The sequence below is a fragment of the Dendrobium catenatum genome, unplaced genomic scaffold, assembly GCF_001605985.2.
Source record: "Dendrobium catenatum unplaced genomic scaffold, ASM160598v2 fragScaff_scaffold_837, whole genome shotgun sequence".
Taxonomy (NCBI): Eukaryota; Viridiplantae; Streptophyta; class Magnoliopsida; order Asparagales; family Orchidaceae; genus Dendrobium; species Dendrobium catenatum.
Window position 1 is genome coordinate 307,631 of NW_021319299.1, and position 15,663 is coordinate 323,293.

Genomic DNA, 15,663 nt, shown 5'->3' on the forward strand with positions numbered 1-15,663 from the left:
GATTCATTTAAATTGAGGCACGAATGTTTAAAGAGGAAGAATTGAAAGATTATGCAAAGAATGAGAACTTAAAGGTTGATGTAAAGACATGTTTCACCTTAGACAAATGTTATAACACGTTGATTATTCATTTATTGAGACATAAAAGCATGTTTTAATTTCTTCCCTCGTACCTAAATTTATCTGAATGTCATTTAAATCTACTGAGTTGTGACTCACCCATGTTGTGGGACACTTTTCAGGAGGATCTGGTAAAGAATAATGTTGGATAGACCTTCCCTCACGTACTATCGTAGGGAGACGATGAACGACAGGTTTTGTCTTTTTGTTTTTGATGTTTTGAGATAGAAGGATTAGAGATGATATGTAAGGAAATGTTTTTTGGCCATCTTTCATATTTTGGAAATATTATGTTTTGATTTATTATAAAGATGTGTTGTTGAATGAATAAAAAGAAAAAAAAAATCCTCTTGGTTTTATTTTTAGTGGCTCATTCTTATGATTGGAAGATGTTTTGTATATTGAAATATGAAAGTTTTTAATTCCTACTGTCTAATCTCCGTTCCTTCCTTGCACTTGCGAGCTAACCGGGCCGGGTCGTGACAGTAAAGTTACAACAAATAGAGATACCATTGTGAAGAAGAAGAAGCATATAGATTGGAATTCCTTTCTCATTTTTCATCTTCCATTTGAACTATAGCTACTAACATGTATATGATGTCGGGTTGTCCGCTATATGGCAGTAAAATCACTCCATTATCTTTTTTTCATAGTTTTTATGTTGCTGGCTTGTCCACTATTCTAAAAGACTTTGATTGAAGTTTTTGGTTCAACGGCAAGAGATACGGCTAAGCAGCTTAAGGTATGAATGTTTCCTTCATTTATTTTTTATCCTATTTTGTTATTATATGCTAGCAAAAGAGATTTTTATTATATTTCCATTTCTTAAATTCTTTTATGATTATGAATTTATTTTTATTTGTTCCTGATATTATTTTGTTTTTTATTTGTTTCTATTCCTATTCATGACTCTACCTCAAATACTATGATTATCAATTATATAATTCAAAAGATATTTTGTATATGCTATCACAATCATAGTCCTGCACAATTATATTTTTAAGATTCTAACAATGGGCATTGTGTGGGATGACTTTCTTACTGGTTCTTAAAATTAAATTACTCAATATTTGTATTGTGATTAGTATTATTAAATTTTCATATTAATATTTTTTTATTTTATAATATTTCTATTAATTTTTGAAGTCTTATCAACATACAAATTGTGCACGTGATTATATGATTCTTTCATATTTATTTGGTTGTTTGGGGCTGTCCAAAAGCAATTTTTTTTTTTTTTAAGTTTGATTATCTTTGTTTGATTCTTCTATGACATCAGTGCACTATTTTAATTCATTTGTAGCAACGTGCACTTTGTGCATGTGCATTTATATTTGTGAATTTTGATGAAATACACTCTATGCACTTGAATATTTTGGATGGTCTAGAATTGCACATATGTGTTTTTAATTCTATGGAATAAAAAGAAATTGTGTATTTATCTATGATTTAAAAAACATAGGAAGGAAGAATGAACTTGGAGGTATGTTCAAAATTGTTCTTGTTTTTTTCTTTTACATTCATTTTTAAATTTTGATGAAATGCAATCTATTATTTTCTTTTCTTTATTTAATTTTCACTAAGGATGACTTTATTGATCTCAAAGGCAAACATGTTCTCAGATCAAAGAAAGGTGGATGAATTTCCTACTATTTCATTGTTGGTAATCAATACTCTCACTTCTCCAATTTCTTTTTTTATTTGAAAGATGTTATAATTCATGATGTTAACATTGATCTAGGATTTATATCATCGATCACTACTAGTACCTCACTAAAATAATTATAAAGTTTTAGTTGCTTATTTTCTTTGTTTAATTTTCTTAAAATATAATTTGGAATGTATAATATAAATAAATTAATCAAAATTGATTTATTTTCATATGCACTTATTTTGTCACCACTTCACTTCATAAGCAAATTACTAACTTAAAATATATCATATTTTAATATAAAAATATAAATATTTTAATTCAGTGCACTTTTTGTTGAATTAATTATATAAATAAAGATAATAATTTTATTTTTTTAAAATAAAATATAATTAAAATATTCAATATATAAATTTTTATTTTAAAATTTTTATTAACGTGCATTTAATACTAATGAAATAAACCTAAGTTTAGAAGCCTTTATGTTCTATCATATTTTTACTTCTACTTGTAATACTTTTTTTATTGCTAAGTAATGCAAATATTTATTTTATCCACAAATCAAACCAACCACAATTTCTTGTGTAGATGTTTATTATTTGCATGCTTAATTTTGTTTCACAAACGATTTCAGCATTATGATTTTGAGGTGTTATGAGGCGTCCAAGAGTATGTCTAGCCATGGAAGATATGATAATTTTTTTGTTCATTGAGTTTCCATCTAGCCATATCTACAAAAATTTCAAAATTCTAAGCTTTTTTGACATCCTCTCACACCATTATTAAAATATTGTGCCTCAAAATTATTATCATTATTTAAATATTTTTCTTTATTGTTCATCATTGAAAATTGTAATGAGATTAAGTGTACTATTATTTGCTTGTTCTATAACATGACTGTATTATCTTCATGTATAGCAACGTGCACTTTGTACACGTGTATTTATACTAGTTTTTGAAATGACCTATAAATTTTTGAATGTTTCACATTTTAGCATCAATAATTTAAAAAGTAGAAATAATAGGAAAATCATTTGTAGAATACGCTTGTAGGAAACAAGAGTAAAAAAATATTTCAAATTAAGGATTATTAATATGGATTACGTTTTAGAAATGACCTGTAAATTATTGAATAGAACACATTTTAGCATCAATAATTTATATAATATAAATAATAGGAAAATCATCTATAGGATATGCTTGTAGTTAACAACTCTCAATTTCATCACTTTACAAAATAGAATTTGAGAAGAACTTGGAAGGAAAACTAGAATCAAGCTTCTTTAATTGCTAATAGATGAAGGGACACAATAAGATACAATGGATCTTCTATTAGAGAGAAAGATCCAGCTATCCCAAATCTCTAGACACTGCTAGAGCCCAAGTAAAAACCAAGAACCAGGAAAATATAGCAAAACAGAGATAAACAAACCTAACCATAACCTCCAAACTTACTTAAGCATTCAAAATTAGGTTAAATCTCAAAACAATCCCTTATATTTGAATTTTTCCTCCTAAATCCTCCTTCATTTCCTCTTAATCATGCAAGTGGATCCCCACCATCAAGGGTGGCAAGCATGGATGGCGAAACTTCCCTATTACGCCTCTTATAAAATTAGACCGGTCCTTGGACCGGTCTTTTAATACTATCCTCCCAAAGAGCTACTCTATCCTTAAGGTGGAAGGAGGGAAATTGATGCTTCACACTTTCGTATGGTTCCCAAGTGGCATCATAGTTATTTAAGTTCTTTCACTTAATTAACACTTCTTGAACTTGCCCTCTCCTTGACGAACTCCTTTAAGCTCATGCGGTTCCAAAACCACCTCCATGGTAGTTCTGATCTAGTTGCATGATCCTCCACTGCTCTCCTCAACTGTGATACATGGAACACTTTGTGTATGGAAGCCATCGGGGGTAACTTCAAGCAATAAGCCACTTCTCTATTCCTCTCCAATATCTCATAAGGGCCAAAGTACCTCAAGGCTAACTTCTCATTTATTCATTTTGCTACTTCCCTCTATCTATTTGGACGAGCTTTAAGAATGCCCTGTCCCCAACGACAAACTAGATTTCCTATATGTGTTCATCTGCCTTCTTATTCATAATTTGTTGAGCCCTTAGTAGGTGACTTTTTAACTCATCCAGCACCTTATCCCTTTCCTCCAAGTACTGCTTTATTGAAGATATTGGTGTGCGTCTATGCCTAAAATATATCAAATGTAGAGGGATCTCCTATACAACATCTTAAAAGGAGTTATCTAGGAGGCCGAGAGGTACAAATTACTAGTATTTTTCCCACGCCAGCCACTTGGCTCATACCCTAGGTGCATTTGAAGCAAAACATCTCAGGTATGTATCCAATCCCCTGTTTACTACTATTTGCCTGTCTGTCTGGGGGTTCTAAGCAGTGCTTCTCTTCAGTGCTGTTCCTTGTAGACTAAACACTTGACTAAATAACACCTTATCTCTATTAGATATTATAGACTATGGTATCCCATTTAACCTGACTACCTCCCTAATGAATGATGCTGCTACCGTCACTGTCGTGTAAGGATGTCATAGGGGATGAAGTGAGCATACTTGCTCAATCTGTCAATGACCACCAGAATCATAGTAAACCCTTTCAGTCAAGGTAACCCATCAATAAAGCCCATTGTGACCTCCTCCCACACCCTATCTAGTTGTTCTGGGGTTGAAGTAACCCTAGAGCCATGGCCATGTACTTATTTCACTCGTATATCTTACATCTAGCGACAATCTCTTCCATATCCTTCTACATCAATTTCCAAAACAACTCTGCTTCTAGTCTCCTGTATATTTTCTGTACACTAGAATGTCCTCCTATAGTGCTCCTGTGGAACTCTTGCAGTAGTTGTGGGATATAAACTGAGGTTCGTGGCATCATAAACCTCCCCTAGTACAACAGTCTCTCCCTCTCTAAAGAGGAGTCCGGGTGACTGTTCTCATCCTTCAAAGATCTGCTCTAATTTTTCCCAACTCCTCATCCTGCATACTCTCCTCTATGATCACCCACTAATCCAACATCATTGGTATCGACATAGCTAACTCTTGGAGCTCCCCCATGCATTTGGAAAAGGTAGCCATCACCTTGTTATGAAATCTTGGACAATAGTGAATCTCAAAATCATAGCCTAATAGCTTTGATAACCAACTCGTCATGCCCTAAAGTGTCCTAAAAGTAGTTTTCTGGATATCCTCCTACCTTATCCTGATCTGATTATATCCTGACTTCAGATCCACCTTGGTGAACACCACTGCTCAACACAACTCATCCGGTAGCTCATCAGTCACCGGCGGTATGGAAAACTTGTCCGGTACAGTCTCCTTATTCAAAGCCCAATAATCAACACAGAATCTCCATTTCCCGTTGTTCTTCTTGAATAACAAGATTGGGCTAGAAAAAACATTCACACTCAGTCTAATAATCCCCTCCAACATCTCTCGGATCAACTTCTTTATCTTGTCCTTCTGAATCTTAGGGTAGCGATAAGACAAAACACTAATCGGTGACACCCAAATCTCTATCTCTGATACCAATTTTTTAGTATATGCTTGTAGGAAATAAGAGTTTCCCCTGCTGAAATTTAATTTCATTATTTTGCAAAATAGAACTTGAGAAGAACTTGGAAGAAAAACCAGAATTGAACTTCTTTAATTGATAAAAGATGAAGGAACACAACAAAATACAATGGATCTTCTATTGGATAGGAAGACCCGACTCTCCCAATTTGAGTGTAAGTTAGCTATGTCGGCTCGAGCTCAACTCATTAACAAACTCGTGAGTCGTGCTTAAAAAGCCATAAGCTCGAGCTCATGCTCAAACTCAAGCTTGATGAGACTTGGCTTGCAAGCTGGCTCGAATCACCATTAATAGTTTTTTAGATAATATTTATTTTATTTACTAAATTTGAATATTATTAAAAATTAATAATAAATACTTTTTTTTAAATCCCGCCTAAATATCAAATTCTAGATTCGAGGTGAACAACCGACCGTGCGATGCTCAAAAGTTCGCAGGAGGCGGACAACCCATGTGAAGCGGACCATGCTAGGTTCGTGGCAGACACGCGTATTGGAGTTCGCAGAATGTGCGTGTAAGATAATCAGACCACCTAAGAAAGATGACTGGACCGTGGAATTTGCCGTAGGCTCACAAGTCAGCTCAAGCTTATTTACAGTGGGCCGAGCCGAGCTCGAGCTCTCCTTTTAAGCTTGACTCGAGCTTGAGCTCAAGTTCGAGCCAATTTTCTAATTGATATGCTGAGTTTGATAAGGACACTACCAGAATTGACTCGACACATTTAAACCCCTACCCAAATCTCTAGACGTCGCTATAGACAAAAGAAAAAAATAGGAACCAGGAAATTATAGCAAAAGCATAAGAAAAATTTTACATGGAAGCTCTAAGGATGTACTATAAGCCAAAGAGTAAGATAAAACACATATGCCACACTTCCTTCTATGTCTCTCGATTATCAAGACTATATCATGTGATGTAAATAGTCAGTGTTTTCGAAGTGCTTAGCATATTGATATATATAATTATTTTTTCTGCTTAAATGTGCAAAGAGCTAAGTGAAGCTAAGCTTTACAAACTAAAGCATTCATGATTTGTTTGCCATGTATACTTATTATATGCATAGAATAGTCATTTTGGACACTTAAATCACATTAGATGTCAATTGTTGTTGTATAGGCATAAGGTTGACTAATATTCTGAACCTTATCATAATTACTTGTGTCCATTCCAATGAATATAAATTATATACTTTTTAGCTACACCAGAGGGATGACAAAATTGTGAAGAAAGGTTTTCATTCTTCTAAATGCAAATTAAACATCGAATGCAAAATAGGAAATTGAAATGTCCTTAAACCCAAAAAACATGTTTATTTCATTCAAAGTAGCAATGAAATAGCTCACAAGAAAAACTGAGAGCAAATAGAAAACTTGACAACAATCAATATTCATCATACAGTGAAATATGACGCATATGACAATTAACAAAACTATAATATCATACACACCAACCAATTAACAACTTAATATAAAGAACATGGATGGCCCTCCCCAAATAGGACATCTAGGGCTCACGTTGGTAGAGGAAGACTCATCTTGTTCGCAATCATCTTAACTATTAAAAAATTTACATCAAATAACACACAAGAATTTAGGGAAATTAAAAATTTTATTTTACTAGGCAGTGTTCCATGAACTTTATGTGACTCTAGGTCCTAAATATTGACTATAAAAGATCCAAAATTAGAAAATCCTTTTAATACTTTATGTTTTGGTATTTTTTTTTAAAGTTAAAACTCTCCCAATTTCAAAAAGTATAAAGAAGCTTCTATTTTCATTGCATACAACCTTACAAATAAATGCATCTGGAGCTAGTAAATAGTCCATTGGTAAGTCCTTGAAAAAAGCATCTAAGGAACACATAGAGGAATAAAGATATCTTATAAGCAAAAGCATAAGAAAAATTTTTCATGGAAGTTCTATGGAAGTACCATAAGCTGAAGAGTAAGAAAAAGCACATATGACACAGTTCCTTCTATGGCTCTCGATTATCAAGATTGTAGCATGTGATGTAAATAGCCAGTGTTTTCGAAGTGCTTAGCATATTGATATATATAATTATTTTTTTCTTAAATTTGAAAAGAGCTAAGTGAGGCAAAGCTTTACAAACTAAAGCATTCATGATTAGTTTGTCTTGTATACATATTATATGCATAGAATAGTCATTTTGGACACTTAAATCACATTAGATGTCCATTGTTTGGAAAATAAAATGATATATTTAATATTATTGATTTTTATTCAAATCAATAATGATATACATAATGAATTAATAAAAAAACACTTAAAAATCTTGAATAATTGTGAGATTGAGTGATCAAATAGGGTCTGAGAGGAAGAGGTTGCATGAAGTGAGAGAGTTAAGATGTGACACCTAAAAGCATTCTTAGGAAGAAAACATGTGAGTAAGACGCTACCAATGTCAAAGAACTTATGAAAAAAATTATAAGAAAATTAGAGGGAATGAATCGGCAAGGAGTGATTAGCTCCAATGGAAGAAAATGTATAGTCAATGAGCAATGACTTATTGGCTATGAGAAACAATAAGGATAAGCGAACACATACACTTAGTTATTTTGGTGAAAGTTGATTTGAACCATGAGAGCTAAACCAAGTTTTCATTTTGAGCTGGAACTTAACACAGACAATTCAACAACGTGACACTTACACTTTGTTGTAAGCTTACGCTTCAGTGGCAAGCAATGCATAGGGCTAGTGCATTGCTTCACCTTGTTTCCAAAGTACTCTTTCAACAAAATGCGAGCAATCAAGTTTGAAAACCCATAAAGTATGTAAATTATGTACCGAAGGCAAGTCATAACCTTTGATTTTTTCCTGCAACTGGTTTAAAACAGAGAGGAAAGCTCAATATGTTGAAATATGGATTGTTCTTTGATGCTTGTTGAATTGGAACCCTTGCAACAATTAACCAAATTTAAAGAAGAAGTCAAAATACTTTAAAGCATAACCTGTTTTTAATCGGATCAACATCATAGGCATATTTTGACATAAACTGAAGAAAAAAAACATTGCAAGCTAAATGAAAATGCAATGCTGGATAATAATGCTGCTATTCAAGATTACTTTATGTTCCAAAGAGTCTATACTTTTATTTATTAATCAAATAGTTTCTTTATTCTTTATTTCTAACTATTATCTTTGAAAGTAAAATTTTATTGTATGTGCAAGTTAGATGATTTATTTTGATAATTAATTAGAAGGAAAAGTACAATCCAAAACTTATGCTCTATAGACTTTGCGCCTGGTGATTTTGATTTTTACTTATTCTATGTACAATACTGCTTTTTAAGAAAATCATTAGCTACTTTGCATCAGGAGTTGGTAGATCTATTGAGAGCATGATCAGAAGTGGATGACTGGCCAGATTATCTGGTCTAAATTTTCTTCAGGTATTTGTTGACAAAGAAGTTGTCATGGGCATTTGATATCAGGATTAAATTTATAATTACTAAGTGTTCTTGTTGTTTAGCACATCCTTGAATGTATTCTTCCACATGCTATCCTCAATTTAATTTTATTCTAGTTATTAAATGCAAAACTTTTTTTGTGTGTGAAATGGATCTGTGTACATTGATACTTGTAAGGTTTATGATTGTTAAGATCATGCACTTAATTTTCACACTTTAATTTTTATTATAGTAATAGAGTGCATTACTTTCTTATTTTTGTGAAATGGATGTCTACTTTAATATTTGCACGGTGTATGATTAACGTCATGCACTTAATTTTTCATGACATGTCTGTCTACATGTATTTTCTCGTGTTAACTAAAGCTACAATGAATGAGTCTATAGTAGCAATGAAAACAATTGATGCCATGAATTTTATAGAAACCCTATGATCAAGTAAGATACTGGTGCTCTTATGTCTTCTCATTCAACTTCTTGCACATGTAATTATTTTCATTCCAAGATTTAAGGTTCCTTGATTTGTTTTATTCCATAGAGAAAATAGTAAGGTGCATAAAAATTTTCTTTATTCTTCTTTTTCTCTTTCACATGACTATATGAAACAAAAATCCTCATGTTTTTGTTTACTGCACTTGTTTCAATGCTTTTATCCACTTTTGAAAGTAAAAGAAGCACGAACCCAATCAATGAAAACAATGGGCAAGGATAGACAACCACCCTTATCCACTTTATGTCTTTCTTTCACAAATTCAAGCTTTTTGGTCTCTTCAGTTTAACTTGGTGCAATACATGAATTTATTATACATTTACCAGTTTTTTGTAATATTGTTCTGTTTAATTTTTACCCTTGGCTATTTCTCACTTTTTTTTTCTTTTCTATTTTTGGTGTCTAGATTGAGAGATCATGGTGTCGTTTATTCTTTTTAATGCGATTTTTTTATTTTTTTTTGGATAAGTGAGGTGGCACAGCCTTGCACCTCTTGGGGTGGATTTGAAGTGTGAGAAAATGTTTAAAGATGCCTCCTTTAGATGAAATAATTCTTTTATGGTTTTCGAAAGGCTCATAATATTCTTATATAAGTTTTCATACCATGATATATTAGTACAATAATACTAACAAAATATAACAATAATTATCTTTATATTACATGGAATTAAACACACATCATATCTTATAACTAACTATATATACATTATTTTCACTTGCAGTAAGAAAATTGATTAGTTTGTTTTGTCATAATATTCACATGAGCTTTCATGATTCAGAGGAGGCCATGCATCATATTCTCGTCATAATTTTTGTTTGAAACTGGATACTTATGTCCACAATCAATCCTATCCTCCATCAAAATGGATATCAATTTTTAAATTACCCAATCCATTACTTGTTAGTTTAATCACTTAAGTTTGAATCTTTCTTTGTGAAGTGCTTATCTCTAACAATTGCATATTTAATTTCCTCGTTAGAGATAACATGACTTATTTTCATCTTACTTCAATAGCGAGAAGAATTCACTATTCAGGTAGAGAGGCTCAACTTTCTTCGTTTTATTTAACACTTTCATTCTGTTCACAAAGGATCTTATTTTGCTAAAATGAGAAGTACGGCTGTTCGCAAATTGAAATATTCTTTTCTCTATAATGAACATGGATGGGTTTTTTCCATTATACTGATTCATTTTCCTGAAATTGTACGTATTAGTATAACGATTATAATGGTAATGACGTTGAATGCTAATTTCATTTTCTAGGGGCATGGATGATTCTGGTATTCAACCTAACTCTCATTCAGAGTTACATAAAGCAAAGTTAGATGTAATTATGTCTTAGAAGTTTTATTAGCTATATTGATTCTTAATTTATTTTTTTGTTATTATTTTTGCTTGCCTATGTGTCTCTTCTAAATTATTCTGTATGCAGTTGACTGCTGTGGGATCAATACTGAATGAGAATTATTGATGGCCATAATATCAAAAGACAATGGTGAACAAACTCCATTATAGTTTTTTTATGGCCCTTTTTATGAATGATTTGCTTATGATTATACTGATTTTCCTATGTGATTCATTTATGATTCTTCTGAAAATGTGTGCTTATATGGTGTTCTACTTGAATTGGCATAATAGGGCTCTCTGTTGCTGCATTGTATCTTGTTGTCTTTATAATTATAAGGACAACATGAAACCGAGATATAATTTACGTGTTTTTAATTTTAGATCGATCTTGCTAACTGAACACTTGAGATATAATTTATAGATTCTTCAGTGGTCATACAAAGAATCTTGATGGAAGTGTTCAATTTGTTAAGGGGTATACAAGTGTGAAAGATGCTATAAATGGAGATGTTAAGATTTTGACTGTTGTAGTATGTATCCATATGACTTTGTTAGAATCATCTCTCCTAAAAGCACTTTTTACTCATGCTTGGAATCCTTTCAATCTCTCTATTAAGCTTCTTTCCTTGAAGATTCTTTCTCTCTCTTAGAGGCTATCCTTTTTTCTCTTTTTGTGGACATTATCTTTATTATAAAATTTTAAGGTATTGGTGACTCTTTGTCACTTAATACTCAAATCTATATGACATAGTTGGGCTAATTATAGTTCTATAGAGTTTGGTTTATGATTTTTCTGAGAACCTATTATAACTCAATACAAATTAGGTTGTGTTTTTATAACATAAATTGGTTATAACTTTAGTTGGTTATTTTCTAATTTATCTTTTTGTTATTTAATGTAATAGATTTACAATACTCGATCCCTTTTTTTGATAAACTTTGACATTTTAACAACATTGAGTCATAAATTTAAAACTTTAAATCATTAAAATATAATATTTAAGAAAGGATAACTTGGTTCATAAAGGGTTAATTTAAAAACTATTTTATTATTTGATTTGCAAGAAATGTCAAAGATTTACTTGAGATTGCAAAGATAGTTTTTAGCTTTTAGTATCTAAGCCATAATTAATCCTATTCATATTCATTAGGAAGTGATTTTAATTGCTCATTTTCTCTCTCTTCTTTAGAAGCCTATCTTTAGGTGCCTCTCTCTTTTTGAGACCACCTCTTAGGAACCTTTGATTCTCTTACATCTCTCTCTCTCTCTCTCTATCTCTCTAATTTAGAGATTTTTAAAAGGTTATACTCTTCAGGCAATAACATGTGTTGGTAGCCTTTTGGATTGTCAACTTAGTTGTCAACTAATATTGAGTGCTTAAGGAAAGTTATGGCTTTATTTAAAAGATTTTACATTAACTTCTAATTGCTTATATAATTCTAAAACAAATTTATTTGATCTTAGGAACCTTTGATTTTCTCTCTCTCTCTCTCTCTCTCTCTCTCTCTAATTTAGAGATTTTTGAAAGGTTATACTCTTCAGGCAATAACATTTGTTGGTAACCTTTTGGATTGTCAACTTAGTTGTCAACTAATATTGAGTGCATAAGGAAAGTAATGGCTTTATTTATCAGATTTTACATTAACTTCTAATTGCACATATAATTCTAAAACAATTCATTTGATCTTATTGTCCATATCTGCAATGGTTTACACTTATGAAACAAGGAATTTTAGAAGGACCAATAAATTGAAAGGTATGTCGTCTATTATAGAGGGCATTATTGAAAACTACATATGTTAATTTGCATTCAATTCTTTCTGCATTTTTCATTAGGCCTAATAAAGAAACTAGTTGTTCCAATGATATATATTATCTAATATAAACTTAAAATTTAAATTAATGATCATTCTATGATGCATTCAGAAGGATTTTTGTTTGCCTTTTTTAGAAGACAACCATATAAAAAAGTCATTTTTGCTCTCATCACTCAATTGTAATGCTATTTTTTTTTTTTTCATATAAACATACTTATGTAGGTTTTATTGTCCAATTTTTTAATTTATGTAGCTCAATTTTTGTCCTACAAAGAAAACACAACAAATTTAACCATTGGACAACCTTCATGATAAGTTCATCTTGGGGATTAGAAAGGGGTGTAGAACCACCAAAATGTATTCAATATTTGTAGGTTATTTCATTAACTATATATTTGATATCTTATGTATTTTTTTTTTTGCTATATTTTTTTCCTTTAATTAAAATGAAAGAGTTACTGTCTTTATGATTTATAATAAGAATTAAGCTATAATTCTTCTTAATTAAGTCACAGTGAAATATATAATATTGATAACAATGTGTGCATCAATTTTTATGCATTGATCTTTTTTTTTTTTCTGCTTTGTTCTTTTTTGCTATTTGTTTAAGCATTAGGTTTTGCTTATTGCCCAACACAACTTACATTAATTATTAATTTTGTTGAATCTGGATATAATCTATTTCACCGTCATCAATTATGAAAAAGATTTGGCCATATCCCACGTAGACAATTATAGCTGACACGCCTACTTTATCTTTTTGTTAAAGGAAATGCTAAGTCTTGTATCATATGCAATATGAGCATTATGCTTAGCCCTATATAGTATCCTCGTAACACACTTTCCTTTGCTTCTAATGCAATGGAAATTACAAACTCTACATATGTTAATATGGTAAATTCAAAATACAATTCATGGTCTTCAAAATCATTCTCTAATACTATTTATATGGTATCTTTGGCAAAAAATTTAGCTCATGTCTCTTTTTTTTTATCATATTATATTTGACAAATAATTGGTCAAAAAATAGTAGAAAGTGGTTGCAAGAATTGAAGCATAATTGCATCCCGATCCTTATGCTTCTTCCAACATCAAATGATGTTCTTTTCGAAAAGAAATGCATATTAAGAAGGTAGAAGAAATGGAAATTGTATTCTTGAATCTTCTAGTTTAGTTTTCCTTGCTTGGTATTTTCATAAGATCAATTTGAATTACCAGAGGCAAATAAATAGAAGAAAATAAAATGCATAAAATTATTCTTCGTGTCGCCATACCAGTTTAATCAAGTTTTCTTTCCTTTAGGATATGATTGTGTCTTTTCGTAGGATTAGACATGCTAGTAGTGGATAATGCCATTCATGGCACTAACCTAATTTAATCCAGTTTTATTTCCTTCGGTTAGCATTCTTTCTTTCCTTAGAATTAGTCATATTAGTGGTGGATAATACCCTTTTTAGCACCATCCTAGTTTATTTTAATTTTCTTTTCCTTTAAATTAACATTCATTCTTTCCTAAAAATTAGACATGCTAGTCGTGTACAACACCCCTTCATGGCACCGTACTAGATTAATTCAGATTTCTTTTTCATTTTGTTAGGATTCTTCCTTTCCCTAAGATTAGAGGTGCTAGTTTTGGATAATTCCCTTCATGACACCATCCTAGTTTAATTCAATTATCTTTTCCTTTAGCTTTAGATTATTCTTTTTTATAGGATTAGACGTGCTAGTTGTGTACAATGCACCATCCAAATTTAATCCAATTTTCTTTTACTTTAGGTTAGGATTCTTCTTTTCCTTATGATTAGACGTGCTAGTGGTGGATAACTTCATTCGTGGCACCATCCTAGTTTAATCCAATTTTCTTTTCTTTTAGGTTAGAATTTTTTTTTCGTTACAATTAAATGTTCTAGTGGCAAAAAATGCCCTTCGTGGCACCATCCTAGTTTTACTCCAGTTTTTTTTTCCTTTAGATTAGAGTATTTCCTTTCCTAAGGATTACATGTGGCAGTGGTGGATAAAACCCTTCATGACACAATCCTAATTTAATCCAATTTTTTCCCCTTAAGTTAGGATTCTTCCTTTCTGTAGGATTAGATGTGCTAGTGGTGGACAACGCCCTTCGTGGCGCCATACTAGTTTTATCCTTTTTTGTCTTTTCCTTTAGGTTAGGATTCTTCCATTTCTTAGGATTAGATGTGCTAGTGGAAGATAATGCCCTTCGTGACACCATCCTTGTTTAATTATATTTCCTTTTTCATTAGGTTATGATTTTTCTTTCCTTAAGATTAGATGTGCCAGTAGTGTTAGTGATGGATAACGTCATTCGTGACACTATCTTAGTTTTAATCAAATTTTGTTTTTCTTTTAGGTTAGAATTATTTCTTTCCTTAAGATTAGGCGTGCTAGTGGTGCATAACGCCCTTCATGACACCTTACTAATTTGATCCAATTTTCTTTTACTTTGGTCAAGATTTAGTCTAGTCTTCTTTTTATTTTTTTAGGTTAGGATTCTTACTTTCCTTAGGATTAGGCGTGTTAGTGGTGGATAACGCCCTTCGTGACACTAATCAAGTTTAATCTAGTTTTCTTTTTATTTAAGTTAGGATTCTTCTTTTTCTTAGGATTAGATATACTAGTGGTGGATAATATCCTTCGTGGCACCATCTTAGTTTAAGCTGGTTTTCTTCTCTTTTTGGTTAAGATTCTTCCTTTCCTTACGATTATACATTATAGTCATGAATAAGGCCATTCTAGGCACCATACTAGCTTAATCAAGTTTTATTTTTCTTTAGGTTAGGATTCTTCATTTCCTTAGGATTACACAAGCGAGTGGTGGATAACACCCTTCATCGCACAATCCTAGTTTAATAAAATTTTCTTTTCCTCTAGGTTAGGTTTATTCCTTTTCTTAGGATTAGACGTGCTAGTGGTGGACAATGCCCTTCGTGTTACCATCCTAGTTTAATCTAGTTTTCTTTTCCTTTAGGTTAGGATTCTTCCTTTTTGTAGGATTATATGTTATAGTCGTGCACAACACCTTTCGTGGCACCATACTAGTTTAATCCAGTCTTCTTTTTTTTTAGGTTAGAATTCCTCCTTTCCTTAGAATTAGATGTGCTAGTCGTGGATAATGCCCTTCCTGACACCATACTAGTTTAATAAAATTTTCTTTTCATTTAGGTTGAAATTATTCCTTTCCTTAGAATT

At 31.6% G+C, this 15,663-nt stretch overlaps 1 long non-coding RNA gene across 1 annotated transcript; it reads left to right on the plus strand.

Moving 5' to 3' along the window:
• The first annotated feature begins 457 nt into the window (after nt 1-457).
• Nucleotides 458-10,656, plus strand: LOC114580148. The gene is made up of 3 exons (XR_003701440.1): nt 458-862; nt 8,709-8,782; nt 10,555-10,656. It is a non-coding gene; the product is annotated as an uncharacterized LOC114580148 (long non-coding RNA).
• Nucleotides 10,657-15,663: the final 5,007 nt, after the last annotated feature.